A 25,379-nucleotide genomic window follows, 5' to 3' on the forward strand; every position below is an offset into this window, starting at 1 on the left:
TTTGTCCACTCACTTAGCCTGTCTATATCCCTTTGAAGATTCTTTGTGTGCTCCTCACAACTTGCTTTCCCACCCAGCTTTGTATCACCAGCAATCTTGGCTATATTGCACTTGGTCCCTTCATCCAAGTCATTAATATAGATTGTAAATAGTTGAGGTCCCAGCGCAGATCCCTGTTGCACTCCACTAGTTACTGTTTGCTAACCAGAAGATGACCCATTTATCCCAACTCTCTGTTTTCTGTTAGTTAGTCAATCCTCTATCCATGGTAACATATTACCCCCAACCCCAAGAGCTCTTATCTTGTGCAATAACCTTTTTATGTGGCACCTTATCGAATGCCGTCTGGAAAGCCAAATATACCACATCCACTGGTTCCCCCTTATCCATCCTGCTCCTTACATCCTCAAAGAACTCCACCAAATTTGTCAAACATGATTTCCCTTTCTCTGCTTGACTGTATTATGCTTTTCCAAATGTCCTGCTACTGCTTCCTTAATAATGGACTCCAGCTCCGACTTTAACTCCACACCACCCCGCCCCCCCCCCCCCCCCGCCCCCGTGATCTCTGACCCAGACTCCAACCTCTGACTCATGCCCCGGCCCCTGACCAATGCCCCCATCATAATTCCCAACCCAGGCCCCTATCCCAAGGGACAACAACTTCATCACTTTCCCTGTGGAGACATCAGATAGAAAGGGCACAGAGCTTTCAGCACATGGCAGGGTTCATTTGAGCACAAGACATTATGGATGGCACCCTATGGACAGCATGGTTCCTTATATCATGCCCATGGCCCACCTGAACATGAGAGCTTTTTCTCAATTAATGTTCAAATGGTGTCTGACTAGGGAAACATTATTATCCACATCAAAAGCCATTGGGCTAGATTTTCCACTTTTGTGCTTATCGCCCAAAAATGGGCGTTATTTACGGCATGGGCAGTAAAAAAGGGTTTTCAGATCGTCGGCTTCTCGCCCATTCTCAAAGCACCTAGTCTCCATTTTTGAAAATGGCCGTTACCGCGAGCGATATGAAATGGGAGGGAGTGTTACATTTTTTTGACCTTCTGCCGTAAAGTGTCGCTGTCCTTAGCAACGGCATGGCAATGCTCGATTCCCGCGATTCAGGAGGTCAAGGGTCATCATGACATGCGCAGAAGAGGAGACAAAGAGAGAGGGAGCTGAGTGGGCCTGAAGGCGTGTGTGACTATGGTGTGTGCTTGTTTGGCTATTGTGGGAGACATGAGGGAGATTCACCAGCAACAAAAAGCCTACTAAGCACCAAGCACATAGTTGGTACCGAGTTTTTGTCCAACAAATAAGATATAACATCAAAGGGATGGTGGAGGCCCTGGTGCTAGTAGCCAAGAACACTGGTGGCAGAGGGCTCCCAGTGGTCCCAGAGCATGGCACTGCACCCAAAGTGCCGCACCCCCATTGCCAACCACACATGAGAGTCAGCAGCAACATCTTGCTTCTGGCTCGGAGCACGTTCCCACCTCTGGACTGTCATCACCCCCCTGTCCCCGCCCCCCCACAATGAAGCATCGCCTATAGCTGCACCGTTACACGCTGGTGATTCCTTAACATCAAAGGGTATAATGACACTTAACTTCAATCAACTTAAACTTTAACAGTCACCAAGGCGATGCCCACCATTGATGTATGACCTGCACACCCAGCAGTGTGTCAGCCTTGTAAATAACACCAACGTTCTTTCAGGCAAAGCGATCATTGATGCGCTCTTGACATAAGGCTCTTGCAGCTATCATGCCACCACAGGCCCTTTCATATGGTCTACAGGGGGCCGGGGGCATGGCTTCAGCATCAGCCTGATTGTCTGGCCCGATGTCAGCGAATGCCTCCTCGTCCTCCTCTTCCTCTCTCTTTGGTGAGGTGGACTGTCAGACTCATCAGGCAATTCTTGTTCCCTCCTGATAGCCAAGTTGTGCAGCATGGGGCACACCACCACGAATTGAGCTATCTGCTCAGGGTGGTATTGGAGCTCGCCTCCTGAGTGGTCCAGGCATCTAAAGCACTGCTTCAGCACTCCAATGGTTTTCTCCACGATATTGTGAGTTGCTCTGTGGCTCTCATTGTATTGCCTCTTGGTTTTGGTATGAGTATCACGCAGGGGGGTCATCAGCCAGGTGGCGAGGCCATATTCTTTGTCACCAAGCATCCAGCATTGACCTTGTGGCTCATTGTTAAACAAGTCAGATACAGTGCTCTCATGCAGGATGTGAACATCATGGATGCTGCCCGGAAATTGAGCATTCACTGCCAGTATAATTTGCTGGTCGTCGACAATCAGTTGGACATTCAGGGAGTGGAATCCCTTGCAGTTCCTGAAAACCTCAGCATCCTGAAAAGGTGCCCACATCCCGATGTGCATACAGTCTATTGCTCCCTGCACCTTGGAGAAGTTTGCAATTCTGGAGAATCCTAGAGCCCTCTCACTCTGTGCCTCCCTGGTCATAGGGAAGCTGATCAAGTCCCTCCTGCATGCATACAGGGCTTCAGTGACCTGTTCTAATGCAGCAATGTGTGGCATGCTGAGAAAGTCCACAAATGTCGCCAGCTGTGGCCTGAAAAGAACCCGAGGCATAGAACGACAGTGCCGCGGTGACTTTGACCTCAACAGACAGTGCAGTACTGATGGTGCTGGTAGGCTGCAGGTCTCCCCTTATCAGCTGGCATACCTCAGTAATAACCTCTTTGTGAAAGCGCAGTCTCCGAAGGCAGGTGGTGTCGGGCAAGTCGTGGTAAGACTGCTTCTCCCTGTAATTGCGGGGGTGTAACGTCTGGTCCTCCTCATCAGTCTGGCACGGCTTATATTGGGCACATAATGCTGTGGAGCGTACCTTCGGTGATGTCAAGTCTGCTGCATGTAATTGGTCATCAAGAGAGGGTGAGCAAGGACAGGCCCCATTGCAATAGCTCTCTGTTTTCCACCGATTGGTCACAAGCAATGAATATCCCGATAAAGACACCTATTCAATTCCAGTCGGTCACAGTCTGGTCAAGATGTTTGTAGAGATGTTCACATCAACTCTAACGACATCCACAGTACATCCGAACTCCCCCGAGCTTGAAGCACAGCCACCTTTTAAAAGATGCGACATGTGATGTAGAACATGGCATCCATAACGCTGTGATTAGTTCCGGTTAGTTCCACTTTTTCTGGGCGGTTTTTTGGGCGAGTGATATTGTGGGCGATATGTGTGCGAAGTGGTGAAAGTAATGCTGCGCGATTTCATGGCCGCTAGTTTCGGTAAATATGCTCTTTACGACAAAAAAAAGTGGGCGGGCGGTATTATTGAATCTCGGCGTTAAATCAGTGCTAAAATTAATGCCGGGCGATATTATGGCCGTTGATTTCGCCCATTCTGATGATTCCACTCAAAAAATGTGGGCGGGTGGTATTTTTTTCCCGGCATTAAGCACATGGAGAAAGTAATGCTCTGCGATAAGTTTCCAAAAAATGCTTGTCAGTGGCTAAATGGGCAGTATCTGGGTGTTATACATCATTTCAGCGGTAAAATGGGCGTTAAGTGGGAGTTAAGCATGCAAAAAAAGTGGAGGTTCTAGCCCATTATCTAGGAAGCAACTGTGATGCCTTCATTATGTAGCAGTCCACATTGCCTGTATTTTTTGTTGAAGAAGCACTGAGCAGATGCCTCGAAGGAGACCAGATCTATTCTTTGCGCCCAAGCCTGCTCACCCCAGTGGGAAACCCTTTAACAGCAGAGGCACCTTGGGCTGGAAGCCTGGACATCTGTTTGTTGCTCCATGTCTGCCACCTCCACCTGTACTAAAAATGAGGCATTCAACTCTGGCAGAATAAAAGAATGTGTACAATAGGAATTGTGCATGATGTTTAAAATGGTACCTCTCCGAAAGTAAGCTCAGGTCCTAGTTTTGCTGAAGAGGACAGAGTTCGAGATGTAAGGGGCCCAGCCTTTAAGAGAAAAGTACATTCTGCATAGCAGTAATTGCTGAATGTATTGGACTGCCTGTCGCAATGCTACCAGTGTGCCGGAGATTGTGGAGGAGTCCACTGCTAACTTTCTGACAGTCTCCCTAGAGAAGTGCAGCATCCGACCTCTGATCCCTTTACACAGCGCTAGAAATGACCACCTTTCGATCTGTACTGCCCGTGATTTGTGGGCAGGTTGAGGAAGCAGCAAAGGCAGCAGTGATTGACTGGGTCGTCTGGCTCCCAATGTTGATATTTTGATTCGGCTCCCAAATATTTCTGACAGGAATGCTGGTCGCTTAAATCAGAGTCCGCCCCAAAATCAGAGTGGGCGGACTTCCAGCGGTAAATCAGTATTTTCTTCTGTTTCAATTTCCATCCTGCTACCGTCCGTTTTACAAGGGCAAATTGGGCAGTAGCGAGATTAAAATCAGTCTCAGCACCTCTCCACGGCTACATGACTTAGGATGAGAACACAGTGGAGTGAAGAGATTGAATCTACATCCCACCATTCTATGGCACCGTGCCTTGGTGTCACAATTTTGCCAGACTCTTACATGTGAGTAGAATTTTATTCTCATTCCACTTTTACATACCCACCCCCCGCCCTTTCCCCTTACCTGAGATCGACAAGCTTAGAAAAGAGTAGGGATCAAACCCAACAGTTTTTCATTGTATCTTGGCATTCAGATACATAAATGCATTAATGGATAAATTAGTGAATGCTAAGATAACTGCAGGCTGAAATAACGTACTGACAGTCATTGAACAGGTTCACACATAAAGAATGACCATTTGGGTCAGGTACTAGAAAGTGGTTGAATTGTACCCACTATAAGTTAGCACGTTCAGGAGAGGAGAGAAGAAAATGAGCGAGGAATTAAGCAATAGCCAATGATTTAGACATTGGACTATATCATGTGATTCTTCTGTTTTGCCTGCAAAGAGACGCTCAATCACTCAACCAGGAAACACCAGGACTGGTTTGATGAGAATGACCAGGAGATCCAAGAGCTAATAAATCGCAAGCGCAGGGCATTTCTGAACCTAAAACAACAACCCAACTCGGGAGCAGAAAGCAACTTTACAGACGGCTTAAGGCCGGGGTCCAACAAAAAACCCGCAACCTAAAGAATAGATGGTGTGTGGAGAAAGCACAGGAGATTCAGCAGCTGGCCAACAGCCATGATGTGCGAGGATTTTTCACCGCAGTCAAGTCTACCTATGGCCCAAGCACCAAAGGCCCCACCCCACTGCTGGCCAAGAATGGAGAGACACTCATCAAGGACACTGAGGCAGTCAGGTCCCGCTGGAAGGAGCACTTCGAAGATTTCCTTAACCGAGACTCTGCCTTTGACACGAGTATCCTCGACTCCATCCCACAGCATGCTACCTAGCCACCATCTCAGCAATATCCCAGCCCTGCACGAGGTAGAAAAGGCCATCCGACAGCTCAAGAACAACAAGGCATCGGGAGTGGATGTAATCCCTGTTGAGGCACTAAAGTATGGCGGAGAGGCACTATTGGCATGAATGCATGACCTCATCTCTCTCATCTGGAGGGAGGAGACCATGCCGGGAGATCTCAGAGATGTCGTAATCGTGAACATCTTTAACAAAGAGTACAAGTCTGACTGCGGCAACTGTCATGTATCTCACACTACTGTACATAACTGTACCTTACCATGCTATACATGACTGTAACTAGATATGACCTGTAACCACAAGCATACCTTACCACCAGGGGTGCACTTGCAGGAGACACTGCATACCTGTTCCATACAGGTATATAAAGACAGGTCTTAGGCAAGTGTGGCATTCGAGAGCTGTGAAATAAAGGTGCAGGTCCTGAGTGACCTTGACTTCAGCATGTGCCTCGTGTAAGTCTGTACTGCAGGGTCAGGACTTTACAGTGGTGACGAGTTACGGGATCACAGAATCCACAGAATGGCTACCAACGGCTCAGATGAGAAATACAATGCTGGAGATAATTGGGAGGACTTTATAGAAAGGCTCCAGCAAAGCTTTGTAACCAAAGACTGGTTGGGCAGCGATAAGGCAGACAAGAGAAGAGCCCATCTCTTGACCAGCTGTGGCTCGAAAACATACGCCTTAATGAAGGACCTGCTGGCACCCGAGAAACCAGCAAGCAAGTTGTTTGAAGAGTTGAGCACACTGGTGAGAGACCACCTGAAGCCAGCGAGCAGCCTACACATGGCCAGACACAGGTTGTACAACTACAGACGCTGTGTGGGCCAGAGCATACCCGACTTTGTGGCGGAACTTCGGAGGCTGGCTAGTTTATGTGAGTTCTCCGATAAACTAAGGAGAGAAGTACTGAGAGACTTTTTATTGAAGGAATAGGCTACGAAGGCATATTCCGAAAGCTCATAGAGACCAAGAACTTGACCCTAGAGGCAGCAGCACTGCTCGCACAGACATTCTTGGCAGGAGAAGAAGAAACGAGGTTGATCTATACTGCGGGTACGACAACTAACGAAACATTGGAACAAGGGGTTCACAGCGTGAAACAAGCCGCTACACCCACACACAGACAAAGGCAGGAGAGCAGGCCTTCAACAGCAGGCAGTGGCACCAGAAGCCATCAAGGGCCACATGAACGGCCGTCCACACCTCATTAACCCACAATGCGAGCAATCAACTACAAACTGAGAGAAGCTCAAGAGAGATCAGCCAGACGCAGCTCATCCTTCGGAAACAATGGAAGTGGTCTGTGCTGGAGATGAGGGGGAAGGCACTCATCAAGGGAGTGTCGATTTCAGCATGCCGTTTGCAGAAACTGCAATGATACAGGGCATCTGGCCCGCATGTGCAGAAAAACAGCAGCTCGGCTGGTATACGAATCGGAAGGGTCGGAAAGCGAACCAGAAGACGGTGGGGACAGTGCCCGGGACACCGAGGTACAGCGGGTCAATACGATCAATGTCCACTGTTCTTACAACACGATGCCTCCAATAATGATGAGGGTCCTACTCAACGGGATACCCGTCAACATGGAACTGGACATGGGAGCGAGTCAATCTCGCATGAGCGTCCAACAATTTGAACAGCTGTGGCCGCACAAAAGCAACAGACCAAAACTCATAAGGGTCGACACCAAACTAAGGACCTATACCAAAGAAATCATCCCAGTCTTTGGCAGCGCCATGCTCTCAGTCACACACAAAGGGACGGTGAACCGACTTCCCCTGTGGATTGTCCCCGGAGATTTCCCAGCACTGTTGAGGAGAAGCTGGCTGGCAAAACTAAATTGGAAATGGGATGATGTTCACATCATGTCGTCAGAGGAACGGACCTCCTGCTCAACAGTTCTAAGTCGATTTGAACATCTCTTTCAGCCAGGTGTGGGCACCTTCAAAGAGGCTAAAGTTAAAATCGATATCACACAGGATGCTAGACCGGTCTATCACAAGACTAGAGCTGTGCCTTATGTGATGAGGGAAAAGATAGAACATGAACTGGACCGGCTTCTGCGGGAAGGCATTATCTCACCCGTGGAATTTAGCGGCTGGGCAAGTCCCATCGTCCCCGTCATGAAGCCTGATGGATCCGTACGAATCTGTGGGGATTACAAGTCTACCATAAACAGAGTCTCCCTACAGGACCAATTCCCGCTGCCCAGAGCGGAGGACCTATTTGCCAAATTGGCTGGAGGAAAACTTTTCTTGAAACTAGATCTCACATCTGCGTATATGACGCAAGAACTGACCGAAGAGTCTAAGCTACTCACCACCATCAACACACATCGAGGCCTTTTCATGTACAATCGATGCCCATTCGGCATCAGGTCGGCAGCTGCTATATTCCAGTGCAACATGGAGAGTCTGCTCAAGTCCATCCCGGGGATGGTTGTGTTTCAAGACGACATACTCATCACGGGCAGGGACACCGACTCCCATCTCCGCAATTTGGAGGAAGTACTAAAGTGATTGGATCGGGTCGGCCTAAGAGTTAAGAAATCCAAGTGTCTGTTTCTTGCACCCGTGGTTTAATTTTTGGGCAGAAGGATTGCCGCTGATGGAATCCGCCCAACAGAATCCAAAACCAAAGCAATTCATCTGGCACCCAGGCCCCAGAATGTCTCGGAACTGCGCGCCTTTCTCGGGCTACTCAATTACTTTGGGAACTTTATGCAGAACTTGAGCATGCTGATGGAGCCTCTCCATGTGCTACTCAGAAAGGGGTGTGATTGGTTTTGGGGGGGACGCCCAAGAACGCGCCTTCAATAAAGCACGCAACCTTCTATCTTCCAACAGTGTTTTGGCTTTTTTTGACTCAGGTAAAAAGCTAGTTCTTACATGTGATGCGTCAGCTTACGGGGTCGGGTGCGTTTTACAGCATGTCAATGGTGCGGGTAAATTACAACCCATTGCTTATGCCTCCAGGTCACTTTCGCGGGCGGAGCGTGGGTACGGTATGGTGGAGAAGGAGGCGCTCGCATGCGTGTACCGTGTCAAAAAGATGCACCAATACCTTTTCGGGGCCAAGTTCACGTTAGAAACCAACTACAAACCCCTCACGTCCCTACTATCCGAGAGCAAGGCAATAAACGCCAACGCCTCGGCGCGCATTCAACGGTGGGCACTCCTGCTGGCGTCTTACGACTACACTATAAGGCACAGACTAGGCACAGACAACTGTGCCGACGCGCTTAGCAGGCTACCCCTGGCGACCACCGAAGGGTCCGACAAACAGGACTGTGAGATGGTCATGGCAATCCATCCTTTGAGTCCACAGGTTCGCCCATGACGGCTCACCAAATCAGAGCCTGGACGACGAGCGACCCCACGTTATCCTTAGTCAAAAGATGTGTTTTAACTGGTGACTGGGCAGAGGCTCACGATGCCTGCCCTGAGGAGATCAAACCTTTCCATAGGCGCATGCATGAACTATCACTACAGGCAGACTGCCTGATGTGGGGCAGCCAAGTAGTTATGCCTTTGCGAGGCAGAGAGGCGTTTGTCCGGGAGCTCCACCACGAGCACCCAGGGATCGTTCTCGTGAAGGTCATAGCCAGATCCCACGTCTGGTGGCCTGGCATTGACGCGGACTTGGGGCTCTGCGTCCGATGGTGCACCATTTGTGCCCAACTCAGTAATGCCCCCAGGGAGGCCCCCCTGAGCCCCTGGCCCTGGCCCACCAAACCATGGTCGCGGGTGCACGTAGACTATGCGGGCCCATTCATGGGCAAAATGTTCCTCGTAGTCGTCGATGCATTTTCAAAGTGGATCGAATGCACCATTTTAAACTCGAGCACCACCTCCACCACTGTGGAGAGCCTTAGAACCATGTTTGCAATGCACGGAATTCCTGACATATTGGTCAGTGATAATGGTCCGTGCTTCACCAGCGCAGAATTCCAAGATTTTATCGTTGACCACGGCATGAATCATGTTAAGACGGCACCATTCAAGCCGGCCTCCAATGGCCAGGTGGAGCGAGCAGTGCAAATCATTAAACAAGGCATGCTTAAAATCCAAGGTCCCATGCTGCAGAGCCGCCTGTCGTGACTGCTGCTGGCATAAAGATCTCGTCCACATTCGTTGACTGGGGTTCCCCCCGCACAACTATTGATGAAATGGACCCTAAAGACTAGGCTCTTGTTAATCTTCCCAGACATGCATGAAATTGTTGAGGCAAAGCGCCGGAAGCTAACTGAGTACCATGACCGAAATTCAAGGGGGAGGTGGAATGAGATAGGGGACAAAGTGTTTGTGCTAAACTATGGCAGGGGTCCCAAATGGCTTGCAGGGACAGTAACAGGCATGGAAGGAAACAGGCTGCTGGTTGTACAAATGGACAATGGCCAAACCTGCCGGAGGCATGTAGACCAAGTAAAAAGTAGATTCACCAACAACACTGCAGAACCAGAGGCAGACTACAATGTGGAACTCACACCACACCTGGTGGACAGACAGAGGGAACAACCTGAGGAAAGGGCAATCTCAACAGACAGCCCAAGCGAGATACCAACAATCATACTGAACGAAATAGACAGCCCAGGCGAGATACCAGAAATCACACCGAAAGAAAAGCAGGCACCAAGGCAAACAACTGAACCACAACTAAGATGCTCCATGCGAGAGCGTAGACCACCTGAGAGACTGAATCTATAAAGACAATAAGATCTTGGAGGAGGGTAATGTCATGTATCTCACACTACTGTACATAACTGTATCTTACCATGCTATACATGACTGGAACTAGATATGACCTGTAACCACAAGCATACCTTACCACCAGGGGTGCACTTGCAGGAGACACTGCATACCTGTTCCACACAGGTATATAAAGAAAGGTCTCAGGCAAGTGTGGCATTGGAGAGCTGTGAAATAAAGGTGCAGGTTCTGAGTGACCTTGACTTCAGCATGTGCCTCGTGTAAGTCTGTACTGTAGGGTCAGGACTTTACAGCAACTACAGAGGAATCTCCCTGTTGCCGGCCACTGGGAAATTCATCACTAGAATCCTCCTCAACCGTCTTCTCCCAGTAGCTGAGGAGCTCCTCCCGGAGTCTCAGTGCAGTTTCCACCCACTACGGGGTACAACAGACATGATCTTTACAGCACAAAAACTGCAAGAGAAATGCAGGGAACGGCACCAACCCTTGTACATGGCCTTCTTTGACCTTGCAAAGGCCTTTGACACTGTTAATCACGCGGGACTATGGAGCGTCTTCCTCCGTTTTGGCTGCCCCCAAAAGTTTGCCGCCATCCTCCGCCTGCTCCACGACGACATGCAAGCCGTGATCCTGACCAATGGATCCATCACAGACCCAATCCATGTCCGGACTGGAGTCAAGCAGGGCTGCATTTTCGCACCAACCCTCTTCTCGAGCTTCCTCATTGCAATGCTCCACCTCACAATCAATAAGCTCCCCACTGGAGTGGAACAAAACTACAGAACCAGTGGGAACCTGGTCAAACTTCGTCATCTCCAGGCCAGATCCAAGACCGTGCCATCCTCTGTTGTTGAACTACAGTACGCGGACGATGCTTGTGTCTGCGCACATTCAGAGACTGAACTCCAAGTCATAGTCAACATCTTCATTGAAGCGTACGAAAGCATGGGCCTTACACTAAACATCCATAAGACAAAGGTCCTCCACCAACTTGACCCCGCCACACAGCACTACTTCCCAGTCATCAAGATCCATGGCGCGGCCCTGGACAACGTGGACCATTTTCCATACCTCGGGAGCCTATTATCAGCAAGGGCAGACATCGACGACGAGGTTCATCACTGCCTTCAGTGCGCCAGCGCAGCCTTCGGCCGCCTGAAGAAGAGAGCGTTCGAAGACCAGGCCCTCAAATCTGGCACCAAGCTTATGGTCTGCAGGTCTGTAGTGATACCCGCCCTCCTGTATGGCTCAGAAATGTGGACCATATACAGTAGACACCTCAAATTGCTGGAGAAATATCACCAATGATGTCTCCGCAAGATCCTGCAAATCCCCTGGGAGGACAGACACACCAATGTTAGTGTCCTCGATCAGGCCAACTTCCCCAGCATCAAAGCACTGACCACACTCAACCAGCTCCACTGGGAAGGCCACATTGTTCGCATGCCTGACACAAGACTCCCAAAGCAAGCGGTGTACTCGGGACTCCTACACGGCAAGCGAGCCCCAGATGGGCAGAGAAAAGGTTTCAAGGACACCCTCAAAGCTTCCTTGATAAAATGCAACATCCCCACCGACACCTTTGAGTCCCTGGCCAAAGACCGCCCTAAGTGGAGGAAGAACATCCAGGAGGGAGCTGAACACCTCGAGTCTCATCACTAAGAGCATGTAGAAAGCAACTGCAGGCAGTGGAAGGAGCATGCGGCAAATCAGGCTCCCCAACAAACCTTTCCTTCAATGACCGTCTGTCCCACCTGTGACAGAGACTGTAATTCCGGTATTGGACTGTTCAGTCACCTAAGAACTCAGTTTTAGAGTGGAAGCAAGTCTTCCTCGATTTTGAGGGACTGTCTATAATGATGATATTGTACTTCCTAACTCCCACATGAATACCAGTTAGTAGCTTTTTCCCTCGTTTGGAAATATTTGGTGGACGTTCACAACACATCACACAGGAAAAAGATAAAACTGCACAATATAATGAGGTGCATATGTGATGGGACTTCCACTGTGTACAGATTCTCGCTGCTATATTAGCTTTGTCCAAGTTTAATACGATTGCCTCATGAAATACCAGCAGCAGCATTCCAAAATATTTTAAATATATATAAAGTAAATGGGATGGGGTGATGGAAGAAAATTACAACTCCTCGTTGTAAAGTCCTTACTCTACAGCATGAAACCACAAATGAGGCACATTCTGGGGACAAGGTCACTCCGTGACCTTAACTCTTTATTTCAGGACTCCAGAAGTGATGACCCTGCGTGGGACCTCCCTTTATATACCTGTGTGATCAGGTAAGGAGTGTCTCCCACAAGTTCACCCCTTGTGGTCAAGGTGTGCATCTAGGTTGAGTGTATACAGTAATACAGTGGTGTTACATTGTGGTTACAAACATGACATCACCTTCCCCCCCCACCCCCAAAGTCTTATTCGGATCATAGGTTTAGTCTTTCAGGTGGTCTGCGCTCCCTCGTGGAGTGGCAGTTGGGGCTCTGGTTGTTGGACACTGACGTGAGTGTCTGTCACCTGTGGTGCTTCCGGCCTGTCCAGGCTGACCGCAGGGACTGTGCATTCTTCTGATTGCTCTTGTTACTTGTTCACTGGTGGTAGTGTGACCTCTCGCTCATGGTCTACTTCAGGTTCCTCCGTGTCGATGCTGAACCTTTTTTTTACTTGGTCCAGATGCTTGTGGCATATCTGACAATTGTTCAGTTTTACCACGATGAACCTATTCCCCTCTTTGTCAATTACAGTACCCTCAAGCCATTTGGGCCCCATGGCGTGATTGAGGACGAATACAGGATCATTTATTTCTATACATCTCCCCCTCGAATTACGGTCATGGTACTCATTTTGTGACTGGCGCTTGCCCTCAACTATGTCGGTCAGGACTGGGTGAATGAGGGACAACCGAGTTTTGAGTGTCCATTTCATTAGTAGCTTTGCGGGCGGGACCCCCGTGAACGAGTGCGGTCGGGATCTATAGGCCAGGAAGAGGCGCGATAGGCGGCATTGTAGGGAGGGTCCCTGAATCCTGAGCATACCTTGCTTAATGATTTGGACCGCACATTCCGCCTGGCCATTGGAGGCCAGCTTGAACGGCGCAGTCCTGACGTGGTTGATGCCATTGCCCAACATGAACTCTCAGAATTCATAGCTTGTGAAACATGGGCCATTATCACTAACCAGGATGTCCGGCAAGCCATGGGTTGCAAAGATCACACGTAGGCTTTCCACGGTGTTGGATGTCGTGCATGAATTCAGAATGATGCACTCGATCCATTCGAGTATGCATCTACTACAATAAGCGTTTGTGATCTGACAAAGAATTGGAAAGATTGGCTACGATTAAAAAAAAAAATTCAGAAACACTCGGCTTCTCGGCCTTTTGGCTAAGATCATGCGTAACTGACCTGACAGGGGAGTAACCATGACCCCAACGTGGTTCTTCCTGGATCAGGAAGGTGATTCTCCTATGCTTTTTGGAAATAGGAGGTGGGTGGGGTGGCTTGACCCATCCACCTCCACGGAGGTGTGTGGGGGGCCTGACCCATCCACCTCCATGGCACGAACCTGGTATTGCAGTACTTCCAGGAACGGTGCAGTGGCTCTAGGCCTTTTGGCTAAGAGCATTGGCGCAGAGTGATCCTTGATGTGTGCAAGGTGACCTCTGGCGTTTGTGATTTGACAAAGATTTGGAAAGATTGGCAACGAATAAAAAATTTAAAAAAATTCATAAACACGTGCGCTTCTCGGCCTTTTGGCTAAGATCATGCGTAACTGACCTGACAGGGGAGTAACCATGACCAGAAAGTGGTTCTCCCTGGATCAGGAAGGTGGTTCTCCTATGCTTTTTGGAAATAGGAGGTGGGTGGGGGGCTTGACCCATCCACCTCCATGGCACGAACCTGGTATTGCAGTACTTCCAGGAACGGTGCTTTGGCTCTAGGCCTTTTGGCTAAGAGCAAAAATATTGGCGCAGAGTGATTCTTGAATGGGCCCAAGGTGACCTCTGGCGTTTGTGATCTGACAAGTTGATCTGACAAAGAATTGGAAAGATTGGCAACGAATAAAACATTAAAAAAAAATTCATAAACACGTCTTTACATATGTGTTTACGATTTCATAACGCCTAACTTACAGGGTAATCCTTCTGCCTGGGTGCCTTTAATAGAAATTTAGGGGGTATCATTTTCAGCTTGGGCGCGGGCGGAAACCTGGCGGCTACGATCGGCTAGCTCTTATGCACCCCACCAGACTTCTCCTTCCATTGACTTCAATGGACAGCTGATCCAGAACCTTAAGTTTTCCGCCCGTGACCAAACTGAAAATTGCCCCCCCGATTATCTGCTTGCTGAATTATTAGTAACTGTCCTCTTATATTTTTGTAAAAAAAAATAAAGATATTGCATTTTCATGACATCCCATAGTTCTTCACAACTAATAAAATCGTTTTGAGGGGTAGTTGCTGTAGCACACCAGTCAATTTGCACGCAGCAATGTCCCACAAACAGATGAATAGAATGAGGCCGTTGGGCCCATCGTGCCTGTGCCGGTTCTTTGAAAGAGCTATCAAATGATTCCCACTTCCATACTCTTTTCCCATAACCCTGCCCCCATACCTACAATCCCCTATCCAATACCCCCTTGTCCCATATCCTCAGTCCCCAATACCATACCTCCTATCTCCTACCTCCATCCTATACCCTCTGTGTGCAATTCTCATTTCCCATTTGCCATATCCCATACCTCAATCTCCTACCCCTATCATACCCTCTATACTTATTACCCAGCCTCTCACTGTTAACCCTCTTGTGTTTCCCAATCAAATAGCAAATGAGATAAATGAGTAATTAATCTGTTTTGGTGATGTTGGTTGTATTGTATAAAATTAAATAAGATATGGGCTAAAATGAACACTCGTCAGTTTTACCTGCTTGATGAACAACCTTCACCTGTTACATCCAGTGCTTTTGGTGACGTGGAAAAGAAAGGTTAATTAACCTTTAGTCTATTACTCACATAATGACACGTGTTACCTGCTAAAGTTTTCAATCTTATGAGAGTCTAAAGGTTAAAAGCTAGTTCAAACTTTTACATAGCCTCTGAGGACATCCAAAGGTTATGTCAATACTCCTTTCAATGTATATTATCGTTGAATTAAATGAGAAGAATGTGATACGAGCTAAACTGCAGCACAATTTTATATACATAATTATGTACAACAGATTTTGTGTTACTTTTACTCCTGTCCCGTTGTCTCCCTCCCTCCCTCCTCACACTAATGAATGGTTTGGAGGGTCTCAGCCGCACTTTGGTATCTCACCCAAGTGACTACCTTTTATACACAGACCAAGGCAGTGCTTGTGTGCAGGTTATCTGACTGCGGAGGGTTTTACAGCGGAGACTGAACCCGACAACCACACACTTTCAACAAAAGTCACTGGATAATACTCAGGAATGTTGGGTGAATTTTTTTCCCTTCATTAATTCATCTGCATTTTGGCCAACTGTAGCACAACAGGTAAAATAATCCTGCAGCACAGGTCTCTGTTTGACACTTTAAATCCATCAAAGACTGATCTGGTTATGTCTCTGACAGATTATATCAGTCTTTAGAGATCTGGTACTCACTTGCCTGAGAAAATGGCTTTCGGGACAATTGTCAGCTAGTCAGAGGACAATTCTTTCAATGTGGAGGTGGGATCTCGAAGGCAAATTAAAACAAGTTAAAGTGTTTAAGGTTGTGTTTTTAAGTAGCAAAAAAAAAAATCACATTTATTAGTTCTAAAAGTTAAAATAATGAAAACAAATGAGTGAGAAAATAGGGAAAAAGAAAAGGCTCTGGGAAAAGTTAAGCTGAAGTAATATTTGAATTTTAAAATTTCCTTATCGATTTTGCAGCTTTGCATTAACCGCCCAGAATGGCTAATAAATGGTCCCACGAATTTAGCAGTGGGCCCAGTGCCTGTGCAAATTGGGTGCAGACTGTTCCATTGCTAAATTGATGTGCTTTGCACCCGTTTTATGCCCAAAAAACTGCCGCATCACACACCGATTTCTACCCCTGTATGTTTAGACTTTAGGATAGATTTTCCATTCTGAAGCAGTATCTTACCAGGGGCAGGACTCAGAAAATCTACCCCTTTTGACCCACTATGCAACTTGGTTAGCAGAAAAGATTTCTCCTGAGGCTCGTGATACAGACTGTAACTGAAAATTACAAGAACAAATCAAAGAAATTGTTCAGTGGCACCACTGGGCTGACTCACAGTCTGTGGAAACTGACCAAACGTCATTGCGGAGAATGGAATTTGTACGGCTTCTTTCACTGGTTTCACTGATGGACATTCTGTATTAATGTCTAGTAGAAACTAAACTTGTGATGATTCCCAGCAAAGTAAATCTATAGAAGTAAAGATTACTTTTAGAAAAAAGCACTCTAAGCCACCAAAAAGAGAAATAGCTGCTGTAAGTATCTCCGGGATTGAGAGATTACCCATAGAGGTCAAGTCTAGGCTTAAGATATAAATATGAGGTTTTAAGTATTTCTTGGTCCATCTACATTATCTTGAACTGCCTATTGAGTGCACTGCTGACACAACACAAACTTGAATTTGTATACTGCTTTTACTGTAACAAAATATCCCAATGCAATTTACAGAAGGTGCAGTGGATACTCAACTAAGAGTAGGAGTTGGGAGTGAGGGGTGGTGGGGAGACGGAACTGAAAGCAACGTCAAAGAGATACCTTTTTAAGGAGGCATTTGAGAGAGACTTAATAAGCTGAAAAGGTTTACAAAAAGAATTCCAGAGTGTGAGAATGTCATGGCAATGCGCTGTTCCACTGGATGTGTGAGAGTTTGTGTAGAGTAGAGCTGGAGATGTCCGCGAAGAGTACATTGGAGAAATGAGACACTGAAGTGACAAATGCATGGATGAAGGTTTCATAAGAACATAAGAAATAGGAGCAGAAGCAGACCATATGGCCCATTGAGCCTGCTCCTTCATTCAATAAGATCATGGCTGAACTTCGACACCAACTCCACTTTCCCACCCTATCCACATATCCCTTGATTTCCTTAGTGTCCAAATATCTAGTAATCTCAATCTTAGAGAATTCCAAAGATTAACAATCCTCTGAATGAAGAAATTCTCATCTCAGTCTTAAATGGCTGACCCCTTATCCTGAGACTGTGACTCTTTCAGTGGTAGAGAGTTGAAGTAGGAATGAAGGTGTGCAATGTTTCAGAGGTGGACATGGCTCCAGCTGTAACTGGGCCACATCATGAAGTACAACTCTACCATTAGAGGTTCTCCATCCCTTGAGGCTTGCAATGTGGCATGTATGTATGCTCGGATTTACTAGCCACCAGGTGGTGCCACTGTTGGAGGTCAATGGGCTGTGTGCACATGTGTGCGGCCCAGGTATAAAAGGCCAGCCATCTTGTAATGTAATCACTTTGGGCCCTAATAAAGTAGAGCCAGGTTTGTACTGGTTCGGAGTTTACAGTATTCAGTCTATTGAATACACAACATTTGGCGATGAGATAACAAGAACTTTTGCATGTAAAAATGAGCACAATTGGAAATCTGGAGTGATTTGTGGAGAGAGAAGATTGGGCAGACTTCGTAGCCCGCAAAATGGAGAAAGAGGCAGACGCAGTTCGATGCTGGGCGGTCCTCCTCACGGTTTGCGGTCTGAAAATCTATGGACTCATAAAGAATCTCCTCTCTCCTCCAACGGACAAGGACTATGAAATATTGTGTGTTCTGGTACATGACCATCTCAAACAGATGAAAGCATCATCATCTCAAGATATCGATTCTATACGCACGTTCGTTCTGAGGGCCAGGATGTATCAGAATTCGTTGCCAACCTAAGATGTCTAGCTGGACCGCGTAAGTTCGAAACTGCGTTGGCAGATATGCTGCGGGACTTCTTTGTAATCGGCACCAACCACGAGGTGATCCTGCATAAGCTACTGGTGGTGGAGACGCTGGATTTGAGCAAGGCCATCACGATTGCCCAATCATGCATGACCATGGACAAAAGCTTAAAGCAGATATCATTTAAAAAATCGGAACTCAACAAATACTGTAAACAAGATAGTATCGTCGTTTGGCAGAACTGCATATGGCAGGGCCTACCCAACTGCGTACGTGAAACCTGTGGCTGCTCAAAGTACGCCAAAGGGAATGAATCCGATATCACCGTGTTGGCGATGTGAGGGAAATCATCGGCATCATCAGTGTCGGTTTAAACAGTATATTTGTAAAGGCTGTTCGAGAGTGGGGCATCTCCAGCGCATGTGTCCGCAACTGAGCAAGCGTGCTGCGACACACCACATGGACGATGATGACCAGTCTAGCACGGATCCGGATATGCAATCTGAGATACCAGAGGAGGAAGTGTATGGACTGTATTTGTTCCTAACAAAGAGCCAACCGATAATGATTAATGTAAAACTTAACGGTGTGCCAATATCGATGGAATTGAACACGGGTGCGAGTCAATCAATAATGAGCCAAAGGACATTTGACAGGCTGTGGGATACTAAGGCTGTGAGGCCTAAGCTGAGTTCAGTCAATGCCAAGTTGCGTATGTACACTAAAGAACTCATAACGGTGATTGGCAGTGCAGTAATCAAGGTGTCGCATGATGGTGCGGTTCATGATTTACCATTATGGATTATTCCAGGCAATGGCCCGATGCTGTTCGGCAGGAACTGGTTAGAAAAAAATCAAATGGAACTGGAACGATATCAAAGCGTTGTAATCGGGGGAGGATACTCCATGTGCTCAAGTGCTGAGCAAGTTCCCCTCACTATTTGAACCTGGCATCGGCAATTTCACAGGAGCCAAGGTGCAGATCCACGTGGACTCAAATGCAAGACCCATCCATCATAAAGCTCGGGCAGTTCCATACATGATGAGGGAGAAGGTCAAAATCGAACTGGACAGACTCCAGCGTGAAGGGGTCATATCACCGGTTGAATTTAACGAATGGGCCAGCCTCATTGTTCCCATGTTAAAAAGTGATGGCACTGTCAGGATTTGTGGAGACTACAAGGTTACGATCAACCAAGTTTCGAAACAGAATGAATACCCGTTACCGACGGCTGATGACCTGTTTGCAACGTTAGCCGGGGTGAAGTTGTTCACAAAACTGGATCTGACGTCGGCCTACATGACACAGGAGCTGGTCGACACGTCGAAGAAACTTACGTACATCAACACTCATAAAGGACTATTTATCTACAACAGGTGCTCTTTTGGAATTCACTCAGCTGCAGTCATATTTCAGAGGAACATGGAGAGTCTACTGAAGTCCATCGCTAGAACCGTCGTGTTCCAAGATGACATGCTGGTCACAGGTCGTGACTCCGCCGAACATCTGAAAAACCTGGAAGAGGTTCTACATCGTCTGGACAAAGTGGGACTCAGACTGAAATGCTCAAAGTGCATCTTCATGGCACCGAAAGTCGAATTCCTGGGTAAGAAATTTGCTGCTGACGGTATCAGGCCTACGGACTCGAAAACCGAGGCCATCAAAAATTCACTCAAGCCTCAGAATGTGACGGAGCTGCATTCATTACTTGGTCTACTCAACTACTTCAGGAATTTCTTACCTAGATTGAGTACCTTACTAGAGCCACTGCACATGCTGCTAAGAAAAGGCGACAACTGGGTTTGGGGTGCGTCTCAAGATAGAGCTTTTGAGAAAGCTACTAATCTGCTTTGCTCTCACAAGCGGCTGGTTCATTATGATCCGTATAAGCGTCTAGTATTGGCCTGTGATGCTTCGTCTTATGGAGTTGGTTGCGTGCTCCAACAAGCTAATGAATCAGGCAAATTACAACCTGTTGCATATGCTTCAAAAAGTTTGTCAAAGGCGGAAAGAGCCGACAGCATGGTAGAGAAAGAAGCACTAGCCTGTGTGTATGGGGTTACAAAGATGCATCAGTACCTGTTTGGTCTTCGGTTTGAACTGGAAACAGATCACAAGCCACTCATTTCATTGTTTTCGGAAAACAAAGGTATCAATACCAATGCATCGTCCCACATCCAAAGGTGGGCGCTGACATTATCTGCCTATGATTATCTCATTCGCCATAGACCTGGCACTGAGAATTGTGCCGATGCATTGAGCTGTCTGCCGTTGCCCACACCGGAGGTGGAAACACAACAACTGGCAGACCTACTGTTAGTCATGGATGCTTTTGAACGTGAAGGAACCCCTGTCACAGCCCAACAAGTTAAGACCTGGATCAGCCAGGACTCGATATTATCGGTTGTGAAATGTTGTATCTTTAGTGGTGATTGGTCTGCCATACCCAAACAAATGTGTGAGTAGACCAAACCTTACATCCATCGCAAAGACAAATTATCCATTCAATCAGATTATATACTGTGGGGTAATCGAGTTTGTTATGCACAAGAAAGGCAGAGAGAAATTTGTGCATGATCTACATAGCACAAATCCCGGTATTGTCATGATGAAAGACATTGCCAGATCTCATGTATGGTGGCCTGGAATTGATTCTGATCTGGAATCATGTGTGCATCAGTGCAACACTTGCATGCAGCTTAGTAAAGCATCAGCGGAATCGCCGCTGAGTCTGTGGTCGTGGCCACCTAAACCATGGTCCAGGATCCACATCGACTTTGCAGGTCCCTTCCTGGGAAAGATGTTCTTAGTTGTGGTGGATGCTTATTCCAAGTGGATAGAGTGTACAATCATGTCATCCAGCACATTCATAGCTACCATTGAGAGCTTTCGTGTCATGTTTGCTACGCATGGTCTGCCTGATATCGTTGCAAGCGACAACGGTTCTTGGTTCACCACTATGGAGTTTCAAGAGTTCATGAAACTCAATGGTATCAAACATATGAGGTCAGCACCATTCAAACCCGCAGAGTGTGCGGTCCAAACCATCAAGCAGAGTATGAAACGTGTAATTCAAGGTTCACAGCAAACTCGCTTGTCACGCATATTGTTTAGTTACAGGACAAGACCCCATATGCTTACCGGGGTCTCCCCTGCTGAACTATTGATGAAGAGAGGTCTCAAGACCAGGCTCTCTCTTGTCCACCCTGACTTGAATAATCGTGTTGAATACAGACGTCAAAGTCAGCAAGGGTATCATGATTGCGCTACTGTATCACGCGACATTCCTATCAATGATCCTGTGTATGTACTGAATTATGGTCAAGGTCCCAAATGGATCGCCGGTACTGTTACGGCCAAGGAGGGTAACAGAGTGTTTATCGTTAAGCTCAAGAATGGGCAGACATGCAGGAAACATGTCGATCAGATAAAGCTGTGGCACACGGATGAACCGGAACAGTCTGAGGAAGACACAATCAGTGACCAACCAACCTACCCTCAGTCATCAGAGGACTCCACTGTCATCAATGAATCTGGACTTTCAATCCCTGACGTGGTCAATGCCACTCCCATCGGATCGGCTGCCCAGCCCCCAGTCATAACAGACTCAGAACGCTCGCCCAAGGCTGGAGTTGAACAGAGACGTTCAACTCAGGAGCAGAAAGCCCTGGACCGTCTCAATTTGTAAAAAGACCGTTACTAATATCTTAAAGGGGGATATTGTCATGTATGTATGCTTGGGGTTTACTAGCCACCAGGTGGCGCCACTGACTGAGGTCATTGGGCTGTGCGCACGTATGTGCGGCCCAGATATAAAAGGCCAGCCATCTTGTAATGTAATCACTTTGGACCCTAATAAAGTAGAGCCAGGTTTGTACCTGTTCGGAGTTTACAGTATTCAGTCTATTGAGTTATTGCATACACAACACAATGAATATCAGCGTCCTGCCACCACCCTTTCTTCTCCAACAAAGGGAGTACATAGATGTACTAATAGATTAAGGCCTAGAAATTGGCCTGCTTAGCACCTCCCGTTATAGCCTCCGGGGGCAATAACAGGATGCTAACCACTTACCGACCGGGCGCGGTGAGATGAACAACTCCGCTAACTTTGGCGGGAGGTTTGTGGCAGTGGCAGGATGTTGTGCCCCGATCTCCTTCGCCCGGAGATCATGATGTCATTGCCGAGTGCATCACCCCGGACCCGAACATCAAATCCGCCCCCTGCAGTATCGCAGGGTGAAAACATGGTAGCTGTAGGAGGCTGAGCGCTTTGGGGGCGAAACGTGAAGGCAAAATCGCCGATGTAAGTGAAAACATTTCTACAATACCGTCAATTTTTTTCAATTCTCTTCGGTCGCGATCGATCAGCCTGGCACTCTGCTGCAGTGCATCAGGCTGATCGGGCTGGATCGTGGCTGTCATTGTGGATCAGGTAAGTGTTTCCAATGCAGAGCCTGCAGCGATCACCCTTCCCTTTAAGGGAGGGAAGGAGCCTTTGAACGCGGCAGCGCTGCATGGCCCTTTGTGCAGGACTGCACACCTACCGCCCCACCTGTGTCCTTTTGTGCTCCAGGAAGGAAGAAGAGCGAGTGCTTCACTTCCTTCCTGGAGCACAAACCCCCAATTTTTTTTAAAGTTAAATATCATTAGCGCCTGCCGCTAATTTTTTTCAACTTTTAAAGTTAGCGCCTCATTTCCGAATTTCTCACCCTAAGTACCAGAAGAAACAAAGTTTAAGGGGTCACTAAGGAGATGCAGGTGAACAACCTGAGTGTGGGAAGGGATTCACTTAGTCATCCAACCTGCTGGCACACCAGTGAGTTCACAAGTGACTGCAATGTTTGGATTCTGCTGTTATTGCTGCTGTTATTCACGTCCTACTGAATCGTGTTCATTCTGTTAGCTGGTGTTTGTTTCTGCTGATGTTAATAACCCTTCAACTAGGCTGGAGTTTAATATTTTTATATTTCAAATAACAGTGTTGATATTTGATGTCTCCAAGATAAAAGGAGACTAATTGATGTCCTGTTTCTAACTGCTCCATTTTTGATTGGGGCGGAGGAGCAGTAAGAGATCGGGGCCCAGGAGAGCTGAGGCCCAGGGGCATCATGGGCCAGCCCACACTGTGATCTATGGATAGTAGGAGCATATGTGTGTACTAGGTTCGTGCAGCAGAGCTGGTCTCCAGTCGTCTTGGCTAGCGCTTGCCACTGGATCAAGACCTAGCTCTGTCAAGCCCGTGTGTGGCTGGTGTGCAACGGCCATCCCACGTTAAAAAATCCACGCACAGGCATCGTCCACCCTTCAATATGTCGTTCGGGACCTAGAATGTCAAGTCCCTCATTGAAACACCTGTGAACTCATCCATTTTTGGTGAGGAAGCAGGTCATCCTCGATACGAGGGATTGCCTAATACTATACTCAGGAGATGCATGGTGACTAGAAATAAATATAAATATGGTCTAGTAAATTTAGAGCATTTTATTTCTCCTTAGTGCAAACTGTTTTTATTGGGAAAGGCTATGTTCAGGTAATAGTTAATGGTCAGAAGGTATAAGGTATCAGTTAAGGTGCAGTAGATGTAAACATACAGTATGTTATTTTTGGAAACATTTTATGATGTTTCATACATCTGCAATACTTGTACAGACTCTGGATCTGGGAAATACTGGAAACAGTTTCAATGAATAGTTGCTGTACCACTCTCTCTTTCTGGATGAACCTCTGACTGTTCCATTTTCTCTTCTTCGTCCATCTCCTCTGTTACTGCACCATCATTGGCCTCCTCTTCATCTTCTGCATGCATACTCTTCTTTATATTGTAAAGTTACACAGCAACTACAGCAGTTAATGAAGGTATTAAAACACACAACAAAGAATTAATTGATAAACTTACTTATATTGTTCATAAATGTGTACTTAAAAAATATATTTTAACCTTATTTTGTTCATTAGAAATTTCAGTTACTGAGATAAACTGGCATACAAAAACATTTCCAAAAAGCACTTGGAGTGAATCAATTAGTTCATGAACAAACCATGATGGTGATATGTTTAGAATTTTCCCATTATAAAATGTTGACATGTTTAGATATTCTTTCCATTGTGACTTGATGACATGTGACTTTTATTATAAAAGCGTGACATAAGAGTTAAGGTTACTGTGTGCTATATGCAAGATTTCAAATATATAATTACATGATTATACTCACTGGCCACACATGATTCTGGTAGCACATGTTTAATCTACAAGTATAAGATCAGAAAGCAGGTGTAAATAGTTACTATGCTTCAAAAGTACTTCATTGGCTGTGAAGTGTTGGGACATCCTCAGGCCAGGAAAGGTGCTATATAAGTTTTTCTTCTTCCTTTCTTTGGTTCATCAATAGTGACTTTGAGCTGACCTATTTGCACCACCTGAACTATAAATTTCCTTCAGATTCCCCAGATCACCATCAACAAATTTCAGAACAATTTGAGATTCCTGTACATTCAAATATTTAGGGATGCAGTTCAGGAAAGAAAAACCCACAGACAAGCACATTTAATATAAATAAACTGCTGATTTTATGTAGCATATTTGATATACTCTAGACATTTATGAAATTGGATACATTTAATGATTAACTATTTGCATTATATAATATTTATATGATTTTGGAACAGACTTGTTTACAAGTTTGTTGGTTGCTATGGTAGCAGTTATGCGGCTTGCAATTACATAATTTCATCTGAAGGTTTAGTGTGTATTTGGTGATCAGAAATATCAGATTGAAGATAGCAAAGAAGAACAATTTATATTGAAGATTTGCATTGGTTTGGCCAGCTGGATTTTGTCATGCTAAAGAGAGGTACTTTTCTTTTTTATTGATAAATCAGTTACTAATATCAGTTATTAATATCAGCTCTTGGTAAGCAGTCGTGACCATTAGTCATGTCTGTCACATGGTGAGATCATTTTGTTTTGAACACTACACTACTGCAGTTGAAAAAGAGACCACTGAAAAGAAATGATTAATCCTTTTTTTCTTTGTTTATTCATGTTTTCTCCTGAAGACAATGTATTGAGCTAGCAGATCGGATGCTCGTTTCGTTATACACTCCACCGATTTTTCTTTCTGGCTTTCTGCCCGCAGTGAAAGTTAAAATCGATCCCACCATTCACCCCCAGCTCTGCTATGGCTCAGAAAGGTACAGAGTAAAGCTTCTACTCTGCCCCATCAAAATGCTCCACCCTCAGAAGAACATCCAGTATTGCACCAATGTGACATTTTTCCCATAGCAGCTATCCTGTGGTCTCGCTGAGTGAGATTTCTAATTTGTGCCCAATTGCAGACAATCTGTGATTTGGGCCAATGT

At 46.5% G+C, this 25,379-nt stretch overlaps 1 protein-coding gene and 2 pseudogenes across 1 annotated transcript in view; all 3 read left to right on the top strand.

Annotated features, from left to right (window-relative positions):
• The window catches only part of sgk1 (serum/glucocorticoid regulated kinase 1), a 136,288-nt gene that overhangs the window by 79,605 nt on the left and 31,304 nt on the right, over nt 1-25,379 (top strand). The window lies entirely within an intron of this gene.
• Nucleotides 13,499-13,736, top strand: LOC139267553 (U2 spliceosomal RNA; annotated as a pseudogene).
• Nucleotides 13,871-14,071, top strand: LOC139267527 (U2 spliceosomal RNA; annotated as a pseudogene).

This window comes from Pristiophorus japonicus, chromosome 7 (assembly GCF_044704955.1).
Source record: "Pristiophorus japonicus isolate sPriJap1 chromosome 7, sPriJap1.hap1, whole genome shotgun sequence".
NCBI classification, from domain to species: Eukaryota; Metazoa; Chordata; class Chondrichthyes; family Pristiophoridae; genus Pristiophorus; species Pristiophorus japonicus.